Genomic DNA, 17632 nt, shown 5'->3' on the forward strand with positions numbered 1-17632 from the left:
CAATACGTTTCGTGCGGCTTAACGTAGAGATGGCACATGTATCCCTTAACAACTCCTGGCCTTTCATCAAAAACGTTTTCATACATTAATAATAGTTCATTGAGCTGCTTCTTCTGATCTTCGATAATGCAGTCGGATTCATTTAGCTTTTCAAGTACTAATTGACCGAAATCTTCTTTGGCTTGGAACTCATTAATTACGTGCTCTTTCGAATTTTGGGCCGTCCTGATTACTTGCACACTGATCCCACAATTATATTTTCTCGTAAGGCTTTTTTTTTCAACAACTCCAACTCAAATTCTTGTTTATTAACATTCAACCAAATTTTTCCTGTTTTAAAATCGATTCTGCATCCGTATTGACGTAGGCTGTCGACTCCGATAATGCAATCTACCACCAAATTTTTCACAACAAGGAATGTGCTTAATATTGCTACATTTCCGAATTCCACACCAAGTAGTGACTGCACCTTTACATTAGCCGATAGAGCCCCAACGGCGCCTATTATTCTGCAATTTTGAACTGGAAATACTGGTACTCGTCTTATATTTCTGATCCTGTTGAATAGTGCCTCCGAAATAACATTTGTGGTTGCAGCTGTGTCTAAAACCACCACTATAGGTACGGCCTCCATAATGACTTGCACTTCCGCTACTACCACCTGTTCCTTATCCTCATCTTGTGGTTCTAAGTCCTCAGTCAGTTCATCTGCCAGTAATCGTCCATCATTATACGTTAGCATGGGTACACATATCCTGTTGCCCCTCAACCAATTGTTGACCGCTCCTCCGGGGCACGAGTGGGTCCTTATAAGTTTGTTGGATTTTGATTTGTCTGCTGGTTGACATCATCCGTCACTTCGGTAATTACCAGTTGATTCGGAGATGTCCGTCCCCACTGATGTTGGCTATTTGAATTCATTCCTACTGGTTGATTCCACTTTCTATTATCGTTATTATTCCAGGCTTGGGGTCTGAAATTTCTTTCGTTCCCCACATGGGATTGTATCTTTTCCCGTTCCTGTTGTTCCTTGAATAGCCCCTCGCAAGACCATTTCCGGGATTACTATTGAGATTTTGAGGGGTTTCTCCATTATTTAACGATCTCTGTTCATTCCTTCTAAGTGTCGATTGATCGCCATTGGTATAACCCATACTTCCACCTTGCCTACCGTTTGGCGGAGGTTCTATCTCTCTGTATTGTAATCTGTTATTAAGGGCTTTCTGGTTGTTCTCTTCGATAATATCTATATGGTCTAACGTCGTGAGGAACGACTCCAAGTCATTGTCGCTGCCGTAAATCAATTGATTCCGGATGCTAGTTGGTAGTCTTGCCTTAAGTATGTTTATTATATCGGGCAAGGGCATAGGTCAGTCCCAGTATCTCGTTTTATTTATATATTTTTCGAAATACTTTCTAAGGCTTCCTTTCGAAAAGGAGAAAGGCTCTGGGTAGAGCACCTCCTGCCTTAGGCGTTCCTGTGCCCCCTCTGACCAGAACTTTGCTAAAAACGCCTTCTCAAAATCGTCATATGTCGGGCAAGCAGAAGTCATGTCCGAGGCCCAGATCGCCCCCGAACCTTGTATATACCCTGTAACAAAACTGATCTTCTGCTACTCCGACCAATTTCTGGGTAGCACTCCTCTGAAACTTAGAATAAAAACAATTGAATGGACCCCCCCTTTTGTCAGGGTTAAAAATCTGGAATGGCCGATGCTTTATCATTTTTTCTTCGGCATGGCAAAGGCTTTCGTAATCTCCGTTAGATAAGAATTCACGCGAACAACCAGCTTGTGGCAATTTAATGTTTGAATTACTTGTACAAGTCGGTATTGTGTGCGAATGGGCAGTAACTGGAACTATAGTCGCTGCCAACTTCTGCTGCTGCCCTGTATTCATTTGTTCTGAGCTTTGTTGTGAAGCGCGCATCGACTCTTCTATCGTTTGTTTCCAATGCTCCAAATCAGCACCTAACTGCTGTCGCACCTCCTCAAGTCCTTTTGCAAACAAATTCTCTTCCTGTTTGCCAGATAAATTCTGGAATGCAGCCTTAAAATTTTGCTCAACGTTTTCACACATTTGCCTTTTGTTTTCTAACGTGATTTCGGATAATTTACCCGTTAATACGTTAATTTGGTGGTCTATGACGTCTTGTCGCTCTGTCAGATGTTCTACGCTTTCCTTTAGGTTAGTCTGTGTACGTGCCAATTCAGGAAGTTGGGCAATTGCACATGACATGGCGTCTTGCTTTTGTACTAACTCCGGAACCATTTCCACTTGTTCCCGTACAGTATCTATCTTAATAGCCACATATTCCTTCATTTCGACACGTACGCAGTGAATAGATTCCTCACATTGTGCTTTCACCAATTCTATTTGTGCAGTTAATTTTCGTTCCATCTCTTCGGCCTGATCTTTGAGTTCCTTGGTCTTTGCCTCTATCCGCTGCTCTAATTCGGAAAAACTGTCTTGTAACTGCTGCTTAATCTCAGCCTGGACACATTTCATTTCTTCTTGAGTTTGAGTGACTGTCACTAATTGTGCTTTAAAATCGGTTTTCAGATTTTCCTGCCCTTCAGTAACTGGGACTAATTTCATATTCAAATCATTTTGCCCTTCAGTAACTGAGGCTAATTTCGCGTTAATGTCGGTTTTCAAGGTATTCATGCTCTCGGTTATCATCTGCATCTGTCTCATGATAATTACCAATGGATCTAATCCCTGCTGCGTACTTGCTGTTACACCTCCAGCCGTGTCTACAGGGCGTTCTATTGCGCTATCTGTAGCGATCGGTCCTACAACACTTCTTACTGCATCATTATTATCAGTGCTAACAGCTGAAAGCTGTTGCGTGCTGCTATGCTCTGCTTGACTCATCCTAAACATTACCCTAGTTAAAACCATATAAATGTTCTACTGTCACTATATGTAACTCTGCTCACGCAAGAGTACTTCTGGTCTACTTTCTTAATGTACATATACAGATAAATGCAACTGGAACAAGTCAATCTAATTACATCTAACATGAACATAACTAATCAGTGTTCAAATATCAAATAACACTAAACAGAAAAGCGTATACTTCAACTATACTAGCAAGCTTTGATAATATAAATATAGATCTGGCCTTTTATCTGCACCCAGTGTGCTGTCTCTCGGCATTATTTGTAGATCCAATTATATCACCTGCGAGTCTCTCCTCTCTTTTCCAAGCGTCAGTTAGGTTAGCTCGTCGTAGTTGACATGAAACAGAGAACAAAATTATTTTAGCAACGTCCAAAAACGTGTCCTGTCACGGCCGCCATTTTAACATTTTTTTAAATGTTAAGGATAATAAGTTGCCATCTCTTCATGTAAGAATAGATGATGAATGCAGCTAGCCGCTAACTTTGTGTAATGTCTTGTCTGTATAGACGTGTATCTGTTGCCTTTAAGATCCCTTCACCTTCACACATAAATCTATACAGTAAAGTAAGGGCGTCCCATTTCTTGGCTGATCCGTGATAAGACAGGCGAAAAGTTAGACTAATGGAGGATTATCAGTATTATCTCTATTTTCACTCGCTCTCTCTCTTTCTCTCCTGTATCTATGTACAGTTTTTAATATAATATTTCATTACGTGAAATCAGCCAAATAGAATCTTTGGTGGAGTCCTTCGTCTTGGTAATCAGCGGCTGGCTTGCTGTAAGAGATCTTTACATTTATTATTACTGTTAAACACTGCATTCAGTCGGGAGAATCAATCGTGTGGACAATTTGTTCCTTTTACGAAAGATTGCGTATTCCAGATGTGCACGAAGCCTTTTTGGACGATTTAACACAGACTCAGTGATTGCAGGCTCTCTTCGACACAGCTGAAACTTCCCCACTAATTACAGGGCCAACGTGATCATCAAATGATTCAGAAAAAATTCATTCGTTCATTCACTCCAGAACAAAAAAGTCACAAACCTTATTTATGATTGAAATTGTGTATTAAATCCATCTCCATTACATGTCCAGATCTCCGGTGATTCCACGTCTTAATTATTTTCCGTTTACAGTCTCTTTCTCTTCAAACAAACCGCTGGCGGCACAAATGTTAATTGGCTCGCTTTAGCGAGAAGAAAAGCAGAATGTGTATCTCTCAGAAACACGTCAATCCCTCAACAGATACTCCAGAAGCTGTCCTCGTTACCACTCTAACAACCATGGAGAATGCATATATGTATCTTTGTTATTTCAAAGAATAAACGCACTAGAAAATACTTTGGCGTCGTCGAGCTGTCACCGCATATGTTACAAGAAAATCAGATCAGATACTTTTCCAAAGTGAATGAATGTGGATGGTTTGATTGACAATGATTAATTGGTGCGTGGTAGAGGGTATTTTCTGTGGGGACATTACAAGGGAAAGCAGAAACGTGGAAGGAGTATATAGAGGTTCTATACAAGAGCATTGTACTTGAGGGCAATATTACGGAAATGGAAGAGGACGTAGATGAAGATGAGATGGGAGATACGATATTGCGCGAAGAATTTGACAAATCACTTGAAGACCTAAGTCGAAACAAGGCCCTGGGAGCAGACAACATTCCATTAGAGCTACTGATAACCTTGCGAGAGTCAGCCCTGACAAAACTCTACATCTGCTGAGCAAGATGTATGAGACAGGCGAAATACCGTCAGACTTCAAGAAAAATATAATAATTCCAATCCCAAAGAAAGCAGGTGTTGACAGGTGTGAAAATTACGCGACTATCAATTTAATAAGTCATGGCTGCAAAATACTATCACGAATTCTCTACAGGCGAATGGAAAAACTTGTAAAGCCGACCTCGAGAAGGATCAGTTTGGATTCCGTAGAAATGTTGGAACACGTGAGGCAGTATGACCCTTCGACTTATCTTAGAAGATAGGATAAAGAAAGGTAAACCTACGTTTCTAGCATCTATAGACTTACAGAAAACATTTGACAAAGTTGACTGGAAAACATTCTTTCAAATTTTGAAGGTGGCAGGTGTCAAATACAGGGAACGAAAAGCTATTTAAAATTTGTACAGAAGCCAGATGGCAGTTGTAAGATTGTAAGAAGTGAGGTCCATGAAAGGGAAGCAGGGATTGGGAAGCGAGTCAGACAGGATTGTAGCCTTTCCCTAATGTTGTTCAATCTGCTTATTGAGCAAGCAGTAAAGGAAACAAAAGAAAAATTCGAGTAGGAATTAAAATCCATGGAGTAGAAATAAAAACTTTGAAGTTTACCGATGACACTGTAATTCTGTCAGAGAGCAAAGGACCTGGAAGAGCAGTTGAACGGAATGGCCAGTGTCTTGAAAGGAGGATATAAGATGAACGTCAACAAAAGCAAAACGAGGATAATGGAATGTAGTCCAATTAAATCGGGTGATACGGAGCTAATTAGATTAGGTAATGAGACACTTAAAGTAGAAGATGAGTTTTGCGATTTGGGGAGTAAAATAACTGATGATGGTCGAATGAGAGAGGTTATAAAATGCAGACTAGCAGTGGAAAAGAAAGCGTTTCTGAAGAAGAGAAATTTGTTAACATCAAGTATAGACTTAAGTGTCAGGAAGTCTTTTCCGAAAGTATTTGTATGGAATGTAGCCACGTATGTAAATGAAACACGAACGATAAATCCTTTGGACGAGAAAGGAATAGAAGCGTTCGAAATGTGGTACTACAGAAGATTGCTAAAGATTAGATGGGTAGATCATGTAACTAATCAGGAAATCCTGAACAGAATTGGGGAGAAGAGGAATTTGCGGCACAACTTGACTATAAGAAGGAATCTATTGGTAGGACATGTTTTGAGGCATCAAGGGATCACCTGTTTAGTATTGGAGGGCAGTGTAGAAGGTAAAAATCATAGAGGAAGGCCAAGAGATGAATGCAATAAGCAGATTCAGAAGGACGTAGGTTGCAGTAGTTACTTAGAGATGCAGAAGCTTGCACAGGATAAAGTAGCATGTAGAGCTGCATCAAACGAGTCTTTTGACTGAATAGCACGACAACAACAACAACAACAACCTCATATAGTGCAAATAGAAATATTCGACGAATACGGCGTATCCAACTAACGTGCCATCGGCATATAAACACCATTCGACGGTTTCGTAATACATCACATATAGGAACTGTTAGACTAGTATCGTCAAACCAAGCGAATGCGAATGATGTATTCCTTCGAAGAATAAGTCAATATGCTTCTCATTTACGGAGAACGCCAACGAAATTCAGTGAGAACTACAGACATTCACGCTGAAAGACTCACCCTACACCTCGTACATTGAAATATGTGTATGATTAATTGAGAACAAGTGGATCCTTAACGCGTCGGACACATTGAAACGTCCCCTTAGAAAAATTATACAAGACTGTGTTTAAACTGACACACAATATTTTTAGCGCAACGCAATCTGACTTTCAAAAATCCCTACAAAAGAATGGCCCTGACTAATATTAACCTATGCGTTTCACAAATCGCTTACCTCACAAAAATCTTGGTTACTCGAACTACTGCAATCCAGCGAGCGCCACTAATGCCAGCTAAATAAAAGATTCAAACTATGGAAGGCACTAACTACTGATCTACATAGTTAGCAAATGAAAGATATTAATAGAGAACAAACAATGTATTTACCTTAATATCATCAAAAGTCATAATATACATAGGAGTTCATAACATCCATTCTTACAAATATCAAAACTCCGCCATTTCTCTCTCCACATCCACCACTGCTGGCGGCTCACCTCCAACTGCGCAACGCTATGCGCTGTTCACATCCAGCTGCCGCTGCCCAACACTACAATGGCAGACAACAATGCAAACTAGACACAGACTGCACACAGCACAGCCAGTGATTTTTATACAGAGGTGGCGTTACCAATAAAAAAACCTAAACAGCCTACTTACATAGCCCCCATGCTCCCCACAAAAATTTTACAAATTGTTTTGGGCAGTGGCCAATAATAATTTGATAAAATTTTTCATAATTACAATAACAAAGATATCAAATGCACACACTTATTGATACAATGTTGGTCAAAAGCTAAAATTTTCTCACAGTCCATAAAGACAGTCTTGATCATTCATCACAGTAACATAGCAGTGTTTTTCTCAAAGTCTGAGCAGTAAAAGAAAATGCACACGGAAGTGGTGGATTTCCATGCAGTCTTGAATAAGTAGTGTTGTCCTTCCAATGGAAAGACAGTGCTGACTCTCGACATGCAGACAAGTAATGGGTCACAACAGAGCAAACCCACAGCAGAGTCATTCGAAGTTTTGAAGAATATTGGTAGGTAGGTCATCACAGAGCAGACCCACTGTAGTCCTGGTAGAGATTACGGTATTGGTGGGCCACCAGAGGTGCAGACCCACTGAAGTCCTGGTAGAGATTGTGGTATTAGTGGATCACCAAAGGTGTAGACCCACTGTAGTCCTTGTAGAGATGGCCAGCAGCCATCTGTTGTGACTGTGCAGGTACACAATCACCATTGAAGAGTCTTGCAGATAATATAGCGAGTCCATAACCACCACTTGTGCACTCACAAAGTGTTTGGAATTGTCCTTAGAACCAGCAATGCTGTTATCCAGTCCCTTGCTGAATTATTAACACACGTGCAAACACTATCAGTCCCAACTTCTCGCATATTGTCCATATACTATGACCAACAGAAACGTGTGCAGTGAAATGTAACTTACAAGTTAATAATATGATGAACTGGTGACAATTACAATTTTATAACATGAGAATACAATTACAAAGGTACAAAATACATCATTAAAGAACATAACAATACAGATAACATTTGTGGTACAGGCTTTACAAAAGAATCGAACTAACATATACATCAGTGTTACAGGAATTATGACATAAGTAAATACATAAAAGATCAGAATAACTTTTGAATCATCAACTTTACACATGAGCACAGAATAAATAATGTCTAAACATCTTTACAAAGAAAATAACATATTATAAATGCAAATTATATTTGAGGATAACAGTATTCCTCATCATCATGAATGTAGCTCAGTACTAGAACAGAAATTTTTTTTATGAAACAGTACACAGAGACAGGAAGAAAAGAAATACACAAGGGTACACAAACACATAGCATAATAATACAAAAGGAAAGGACAGGGTTTGTTTTACTGCAGTATTTTGCAAACAAAACTTTCTTTACTTCTTGGAGATCTCCCTTCATTCATCATTATTCCCAAAAAGTCCTATCTATACCTGCTTTCTGTATTCTATTCATATTTCTTTCAAAATAATTATTTCTCAGTGCACAATACTCATTTTTGCCAAATCTGTTTCTTATATCTTCTCAATGCGTTTCTTCCAATTCATCGCAACTCATTCTCTTATATAGTCTACCCCCTTTTAAGCTAACTTAAATCTACTGAGCTCAGATGCTAAACTAAGGGACGAAGCAATGCAGCAGCACAAAACAATTAACACAAACATCAATGACAAAAAATGGAAACTGTCAAAACAAGCAGCAGTAAAATAAATTAGCAGAGCAATTGCAATATTACAACTAATATAAGGCACTGTGCAGCAAACAAGAAAAATAAATGCGTAGTAAAACTGGCTTAACAGCGTAATACAAAGTCAAATTCAGTAACATTATGCCTGGCAAACAGCAGCAGAAAATGAAATAACTTATACCTAAACATGACAAAGCTCAAGCAGAAAAAATAGTACACTAAAGACAACAATGCAGATAAAGGAAATGTATAATCGCATCTTAATGTCTATGTAATTAAAGTGGTGCACCACAAGAAGTTATTCTACCAAAAAAGTTACCAAGTACTTGAAAAGAAAATAATATATGCAGTTACTGTTATTAGTCCCTTCTTATTGTTCTTTCCATTCCAAGAGCTCCTTTTTCGAAGAATGTGGGTCATAAAGTAATTATTTAATAGATCTGTTGACAGAAAGTGTTCACATTAGCAAATGCATTTAATTTTATTTTATGAAACCAATGCTGCAAGACAGCTGGAAACCAGATATCAAATGAAATAAGCAACTATGTACAAAGTAACGCATAAAATAATCACTCAGTAGTCATGAGGCATTTCATAAGTTAGTAGAAATTCTCTCAATTCTCGTAGATAGACACTTGTCCTAATCAGGTGTGCAGATGTAAGAATGTTTCCAAGTTATGAGCGTGTCGTATTTGCGATGCTTTCTACAAAGGAATGTAGATGCTTTCTACAAAGGAATGTCAATAGTGAGGATAATGGTCTCCCTTTTTTTTCCACCTGTACCTCTGAAAGGCACACACTAATGGCTTTTTTTTTTTCAGGCGACTGTCGCCCAGCTGGGTGCCCACGACGTGCAGGTGGTCACTTAACTTTCTTACCGAAATATTTACGACACCAGTTTCCACTACAGTGACAGTCTCATATAAAAATTTCACGGTTCGAGAATTTGCGTTACAAATCTGTAGAAACAAAATCCTATAAATATAACAGTGTCCAAAAAATTTTCGCCAGCATTGTGATACATTCACGCATATACACACATTTCATAACTCTTAAAGTACGATTCTTGGTTTCCAACAGCCTTTTTCACAAACCAGAGTCCCTAACCACTACTCATTATTCCTTACCTTATTCGTCGACACTTCTTCAATATTGCATCATAACAGATACGTAGCATAATCAAATAACTCATATAGCATCAGCTTACTGATCATAAACATACCGCAACAGCATAATACACATAGTCATCGTAATAATAACATCATAACACCTCAGTCAACTCTCAAAATCGTCGTAGCTTCCTCCAATAATTTCAAAACCTAAAAATAATTCTCTGCTCATGTCAGTAGTGTCATTTACCTCAAACTTGCTTTAAAAATCATGCTCCCTTACCAAATACATCATTCAAAGCTCTCATAGTATCACAATGGTTCCAGAAAAATATGAGCATTTCACAAAGTACAGACAAAATACAATTTCATAAGTGTGAAGTTATCCAACTGTGTAATTACGTAAACATCTGTCACTGATGTAGTAAAATAAATATTTGTCTCTCTCAGTTAAATGATCAGATAGCTGTGTAATTCTGTGTTAGAGAAATATGGTACCGATGTGTAAAATTGTGTAAGCAAATACCATATTAGCTAGGACTCCTTGTGCTTGCCATACACATGGTACACAAAGTAGGCGTGTACCCCCCTGAGGATTAATGTAATTATACCCTCAGGTGTTACAGATTATTGCAATGGAATAAAATGTATCACGGAAAACCTTCTTTGTAATTCAAAAACCTTTAAAAATAAATGTTTTAAGTATAAAATTAATCACTCAAATACATGTACTGTAGCGCTAAACTGTGCGTCTTGTTGTAAGATAATCTCTGTAGAAGTGTCGTAGTTATCGTCCTCCGAAAGCTAAGTTCTGCAGAAGTCAATGTACTTACCTCATGATAAACAAAAGTGAAATGCTTTGCGTATGTATACCGTAGTTATTACGTACCTTACCGTGATCAAGAAAGTATTGTAAACGTATTGTTGTGCTACGAAAAAGGCTGTCTCATTGTAGCTATACCACAAAAGTTAATACTAAAACATGTTTTACTTTCCAGAAAAATACAGAAAAACTGTGCAGATATAAAACAGATACACTGCAAAAGCAACATTGTAAATTGTCACTCATTAGTAGCGTCGTGATAAAATTGTGTAGCTGTCACATAAACTAACCTCTGTGTCATCTGGTATCTCACAGAAAGTACTTTAAATCCAGAATGTATTTTCAAGTAAACCAAAATGTTGCATTAGAATCTCATTAGCAGTACCAGTATATGTTCTAAGTATGTAAGCCTTATAGCCGTTACGTAATCGTGCAACTAACGAGCAAGAATGTAAACACACAGTAACACTGTGACGTCTGTTCACTATAACAATGCATTCGTAATTTCTGTTTAAAAATGTTCCCTAGGTTCTAGACTGGATATTTAACTTCAAACATTGTTGCATGTTAACAGATTCTAAGTCTGACAAAGCATACTAGTAATGTAAAGTGAAAAATTTTATAGCAACGACTAAGTTAAAAAGCAGATTATCTTTCAATAAATGATTTTCCATGTGAAATGTGGTGTAAACCTTTACTCTTCCTAGTACGCAGTGTTTCAGCTTCGACGCAATTATCATGTGGTATACGTCGGTAAAGAATACTGGAATTTTTCTCAAGGCTAGCGTCTTATGTTATTTTTCTCGGAGCCAGCGGGCGCACGCGGCTGCCTGCTGTGCTAGTCATTGTCTGTCTCTTTGTTGGCGCGCGCCGTTATTGGGATTAGGAGACCTAACTTCTACAAATTCACTCTGACGAGAAGGCCCTGCCCTGTTTGAATCCCGCCAGTTCTGATGCAATTCAGGTCTGTCGTTACGAATATATCGTCTGTCGTCATGTCGGTAGATTCCGTAGTTTCTTCCTTGCCCGTCACGTGGTGGAGAATTTCTCCCTGAATCGTAACTGTGCGCCGAACTGTTGCGTCTGAAGTTATTCTGCCTCCCTTGATAATAATTGTTTTGGTTCCCATATTGTCTATTTCTCTGATTGTCTCTGTGATAGTCATTACTATGGAAATGCGATCTTTCTCTGTAACTATTATTACTCTGCCAATGGTTGTCATATGGGTGGTGTCTGTTTTGGTCGCGATTTGCGTTGTAAGAATAGACCTATCGTGTCCAGTTATTGTTTCTGTCGTCACGGAATTGTGACGGATGTGACCTGTAGTGATTGTTTTCCTGTTTTCGCATCCCGCGACTGTCTGTGTCAATTTCTAATTCTTGTAACAGTCCCTGAAAAACTTCAATGTCGTCTTTGCAACGTCCTGCTAAAATAATATGTTGTAAATGTTCAGGCAATTTCATTAAGCAAATGCGGATGAGTTCTGAAGGGCTGTATGGGTTTGAAAGATATTTATTCTTATGCAACATGTCTTCAAAATATTTGACAACACTGGAAAATTCTGATTGTTCAACGTGTTTCATCATCATGATGCTATGTTTTACTCGGTCTTGTGTAGCTCGAGACCAATATGCTGAGAGGAAGGCATGATAAAAATCTCCTTCACTGTGACAATCGTGAATGACCGATCGCATTCGCACAGCTGGTTCATTCTCTAAGTAGCCACACATAAATTCTAACCTGTGCTCCAATGACCAGTTGGGAGGAAAACAATGAGAGAATTGATGGAGCCACGCTTGTGGATGAATGTCGTTGGCAGAATTCTTAAACGTTTTGAATTTACGTGTAGTAATGAACAGCTTATAGTCAAAAGCATGATGTCGGCGAGTCGCATATCGGTCATTGTTACGTCGTTTCGGCGGTTCCATTTCAAAATTCGGTGCACCTTGCCAATTTCTTTCATAATTTCCGAAATGCGCTGTGTTATTATTTTGTGGCTGTTCCGTATTTCTATGTCCCTCTTCCCGTATTGGGGCGCGAGTGTCCTCTGAAATACGTAATTCTTGTATTACCTGTGTCAGCTGATCTTGTACTTCCCGGATTTCTCTTTGGTGTTGCGTATTAATTTGATTCAGATTTTGTATCAGTTTCCTAATTTGTTCGCTCTCTTCTGTGTCATTAAAGACTACCGGCTTTGTGTCATTCAGATTATCATCTACCTTCGTAGATACATTATTTAGCTGATCCGAAAGTTCAACTACTTTCTCTGATAATGAACACATTTCCTCAGTGTGTTTTTCTGAACCAAGTTTCAGAGTGTCCATTTGTGTTGAAATCGAATCTACTGTGTCCTTCAAGATTTCCTGAGTTTTTGCAAGTTGCGTAACCGAATTGGTAGATGCAACTGAGTCAATTTTAGCCCACAAGGTCTCATGATTTTCATGAACAATGGTTTGCAGTTCTTTTATGGCTGCTTCGTGATTCTGTAATGCATTTTCATGCCGCGAAAAAATAGGTTGAAAATGCTCACAAATTTGTGTTTTTACGTCATTACAGACTTTTTGACATTTAGATTCAATTTTATGTAACTCAGTAGTTAAATCTTCACGTGTTTGTTCAAGTGTGATGTCTAACTTTTGAAGATTTTGTTCCATTGTGTCTAACTTTTTGAGATTTTGTTCCACTGTGTCTAACTTTTTGAGATTTTGTTCCACTGTGTCTAACTGTTGCTGCGTTTGTCTCTAGTGTTGTTCCATTGTGTCTAACTTTTGAAGATTTTGTTCCATTGTGTCTAATTTTTGTAGCCTTTGTCCCATTTGTTGCATTAACTGTAATAACAATGCACTGGTGTCTGAAACATGTTCCTCAGTGCTTTTCGGCAGTGAAGTTGCACCGGCAACATTCACATTTTGACAAGCAGAAAATGTTTCTTGACTCATTTGAGAAAACGGTGAGAACTCAAAACCTGAGTCTACAGTATTTGCAATATTGTGTTCTGTCATTCCCGATTCCTGAGGCGAGCTGTTGCCGACCGATCGATCGATAATGCTTCCCTGTTCACTACCTGTTTCACTGTCTACACCATTATTTGACGCCCGCTCCATTTCCCTATGCACAGTTACCAAATTACTACTTTGAATGTCTGTTAATTCATCACACAGCGGTGCTGGTAAGCTACACTCGTCGTCACTATTATTTCTCAGTTTACTTTGGAGCCTAGTGTTACGTTTTTCACACGCCATTATCGTCAAAATATTTCACACGATAACACAGAAAAGCACAATTTGAAGAGCAAAAATAAGAGAACACATTAAAATAGCACTGAAAATAATATCTCGTTAATTGCAAGCGCAGCAGCTAAATACTTGGTGCAAATCTACATACATGCCACAACTGTTTTACTGTACAACAATGAAAGGCTGCAACTATAAAGGAGATTCTCTCTACAATTACGCGCTAGCAATAAACAATAGCTACACTAATTACACAAACTACAAGGAAAAAAAATCAGAAGATTCCAGTGAAGTATCCTCGGCTAAGGGTCGACATATGAAACGTCCCCTTAGAAAAATTATACAAGACTGTGTTTAAACTGACACACAATATTTTTAGCGCAACGCAATCTGACTTTCAAAAATCCCTACAAAAGAATGGCCCTGACTAACATTAACCTATGCGTTTCACAAATCGCTTACCTCACAAAAATCTTCGTTACTCGAACTACTGCAATCCAGCGAGCGCCACTACTGCCAGCTAAATAAAAGATTCAATCTACGGAAGGCACTAATTACTGATCTACATAGTTAGCAAATGAAAGATATTAATAGAGAACAAACAATGTATTTACCTTAATATCATCAAAAGTCATAATATATATAGGAGTTCATAACATCCATTCTTACAAATATCAAAACTCCGCCATTTCTCTCTCCACATCCACCACTGCTGGCGGCTCACCTCCAACTGCGCAACGCTACGCGCTGTTCACATCCAGCTGCCGCTGCCCAACACTACAATGGCAGACAACAATGCAAACTAGACACAGACTGCACACAGCACAGCCAGTGATTTTTATACAGAGGTGGCGTTACCAATAAAAAAACCTAAACAGCCTACTTACAACATACCCGGCAAAGGGAAGTTACTGATGAGGTAACGGAAATTGGTTTCTTGCCACTGTGGTTATAGATCCTTATGTCAGTTCGCGTCAAATCACAAGGGAATCTGGCACGGACCAGAGTAGTGTTTTTCGTGTTCTGCATCACCATAAATATCGTCCTTACCATATCAGTCTCCACCAAGAATTAACTGGTATGGGTTGTATGTGTCACGTAGAATTCTGCCTATGGGCTCAACTTCAGATTCAGAGTTATGACACATTTATTAATTTTATTTTATTTACTGACGAGGCTACATTTACGAACCATCGAAATATTAATTTGTATAACAAGCTTTATTGGGCAACTGAAAATCCGTATTGGCTGCAGCAAGTTGCACACCAAAAACTATAATCGGTGATTGTATGGTGTGGGATTCTGGAGGACAGAATTATAGGTCCCTATTTCATCGAAGGAAATCTTAATGACAGGAAGTACAACACATTCCTGCAAGAAACATTAGGTCTGTTATTGGAAGAAATACCTTTAGGAACAAGGAACAGAATGTGGTATCAACACTATGGGTGTCCGGTACATTTTTTGCTGATGGTTAGAAATGAGTTGCAGATAATTCCCAAATCAGAGGTTGAAAATACCGCTTCAGTTGAAAAGTTCTTTTATTATGACACGACCGGTTTCGGGCTCTTATAAGCCCATCTTCAGGCTATGCCTATGAGCGCTAAGGTAGCACACTGCCCCTAGTACACGTCTACCGCGGCGCTCTGGGGCTACTGCACCAAGTTACGACACCTGAAGATTGGCTTATAAGAGCCCGAAACCGGACGTCTCATAATAAAAGAACTTTTCAACTGAAGCGGTATTTTCAACCTCTGGTATAATGCTCAGTTGCGGATGTTCCTCCAACCGGATTGTTTGTAATTCCAAAATCGTTGGATTGGACGCGGAGGCATGGCGTGCTGTTCATTGTAAGCGGTGATTCCAGGAGAATTATGGAGGACAAATGTAACGTGGCGCTCCATGAATTTGAAGGTTGGTGTCGAAGTGCCGAATCGTCACTAGCACCTCAAAAAATTACGTACCTCCTTGAAACGGAACTGGAAAGAAACCCTAAAATAAAATAAATTAATGTAACTATTAGAAGAAGCGCAGTAACGAGATTTCTGCAAGAATCAGTGTGTCGTATAGAGCTTTCGGTTGTAGCACTGGAGCCCATACTATATAAGCTAGAGGTATTTCCGAACGAACGTCTTAACTTTGCACCTAATGTAGAGAAATCAGGCAGAAAAGGTACAAACGTGATGGATAAAATTATAGCCGTTGCAAACACACAATTATTCCGATTTCCCTTTAAAACAATCACAGCATACCACTAATCTGTATTGGCATCAGTCGTAGGTTGTGATGCGAGCGTTTGGGCTAATAGACTGCATCTAGCGAAGCCGGCTCCATAAGTGAGAAGAATTCAGCGAGGAGTGCTACTGGCACCTGCTGCACTACCCTGAATGATACTTTGTTAGTGTATCCAGGAATATGCCCAATGGGCTTGGAAATAGGATAACGAGGGCCCTTTACTGGTTACAGAAACGCCATGAAACCGAAGTACGAAGGAAGGTTGAAAGTGAGGCCAGTAAGAGGAAGTTAGTAAAAGATAGCGTATTACAGCTCTGGCAAAATGAATAGGACACTTCAGGCACAGGCAGGTAAACATACGAACTTCTCCCCTAACATCAATGGGAGACTAAAAGTGAGACTTATTAATAAGTCGAATGGACTAAAAAATTAACTGAACTGTCATGGCCCTTATGACACGAATCTATACAAAATAAAAAGACAAATCAGTGATAGCTACGCCTTCGGCAGTGTGGGGCAGAACACACATTGTGGGAATGCGCGCTCTACGAAGTTGCGGATGTTGGATCCGAAAGTAGCACGGAGGAGAGACGACCACCGAATGAAATTGTTTCTCGAGAATATTACACTGCGTCGGTGAAAGTGATCATGGAAGTGTGGACTCCGAGACGTAACAGTGAATAATGGAACTGCTTTTTGTAGTGGAACTTCGCTTACTGCAGTGCTGCTCGACGCCCAAGGAATCCAGCAGATAACTGCAGTTGACCGCGGTAGTATGAGGGCAGATCCAGTAGCGTAAACAACATTTTCCATCTTAAATGCAACAAAATAATTAAAAAAGGAACAGGATAGATTCTGTAGTGCTAACAGTAGTATTAATAGTTAAGAGTTTTATCGTAGTTTTGTATTTGTAGAATAAAAAATTAATTATCAGGTAAACATTTAATATATAAATTTATTAATATACAAGAAAAAGTTATTTGTATGGCCTATTTTAGTTTTTCAGATAACAGGCTGTATTGTGAAGAATAAATAAATAATAAGTTTAAGGTTTAGGAAGTCTTTTATGGAGGTATTTGTCTGGATTGTAGCCTTGTATAGTAGTGAAACATGGACGATAGGCAATTCAGGCAACAAATGTGGTGCTATAGAAGAAAGCTGATGATTATATAGGTAGTTAGAATAACAAACGAGGAAGTACTGAATCGAATTGGGGAAAAATCAGTTTATGGCACACCTTGGCTAAAAGATTGGATCAGTTAATAGGACACATTTTGAGGCATCAAGGAATTGTCAATTTGGTAATGGAAGGGAGGGTGGTTACGTGGAAAGTGTAGAGGGAGAATTTGACGTCAATACAGTAAGCAAGTTCCGAAGGATGTAGGTTGAGGAGGTTATGCAGAGCCAAAAAGGCTAGCAGAGGACAGACTAGCGTACAGAGCTACATCAAACCAGTCTTCAGACTTGAGATTCAAACAACAACAACAACTACAACAACTACAATGCGATATGAAATGAAATAATCATGAAGCATTAGGGAAAGCAAACTGAAGGCTTAGTTTTTTTGGACGGGTATAAGCATGGTGCATCAGTAAAAGAAACAGGATACAAGGCGCCAGTTCTAGAATACTGTTCCAGTGTTTGGAGTCCTCATCAAGTAGGCTCGACAACAGACATCCAAAGAATGCTGAGACGCGATGTTAGAAACGTAACAGGTTGTTGTAGCCCATAAGAATA

Source organism: Schistocerca americana, chromosome 6 (genome assembly GCF_021461395.2).
Source record: "Schistocerca americana isolate TAMUIC-IGC-003095 chromosome 6, iqSchAmer2.1, whole genome shotgun sequence".
Lineage (NCBI taxonomy): Eukaryota > Metazoa > Arthropoda > Insecta > Orthoptera > Acrididae > Schistocerca > Schistocerca americana.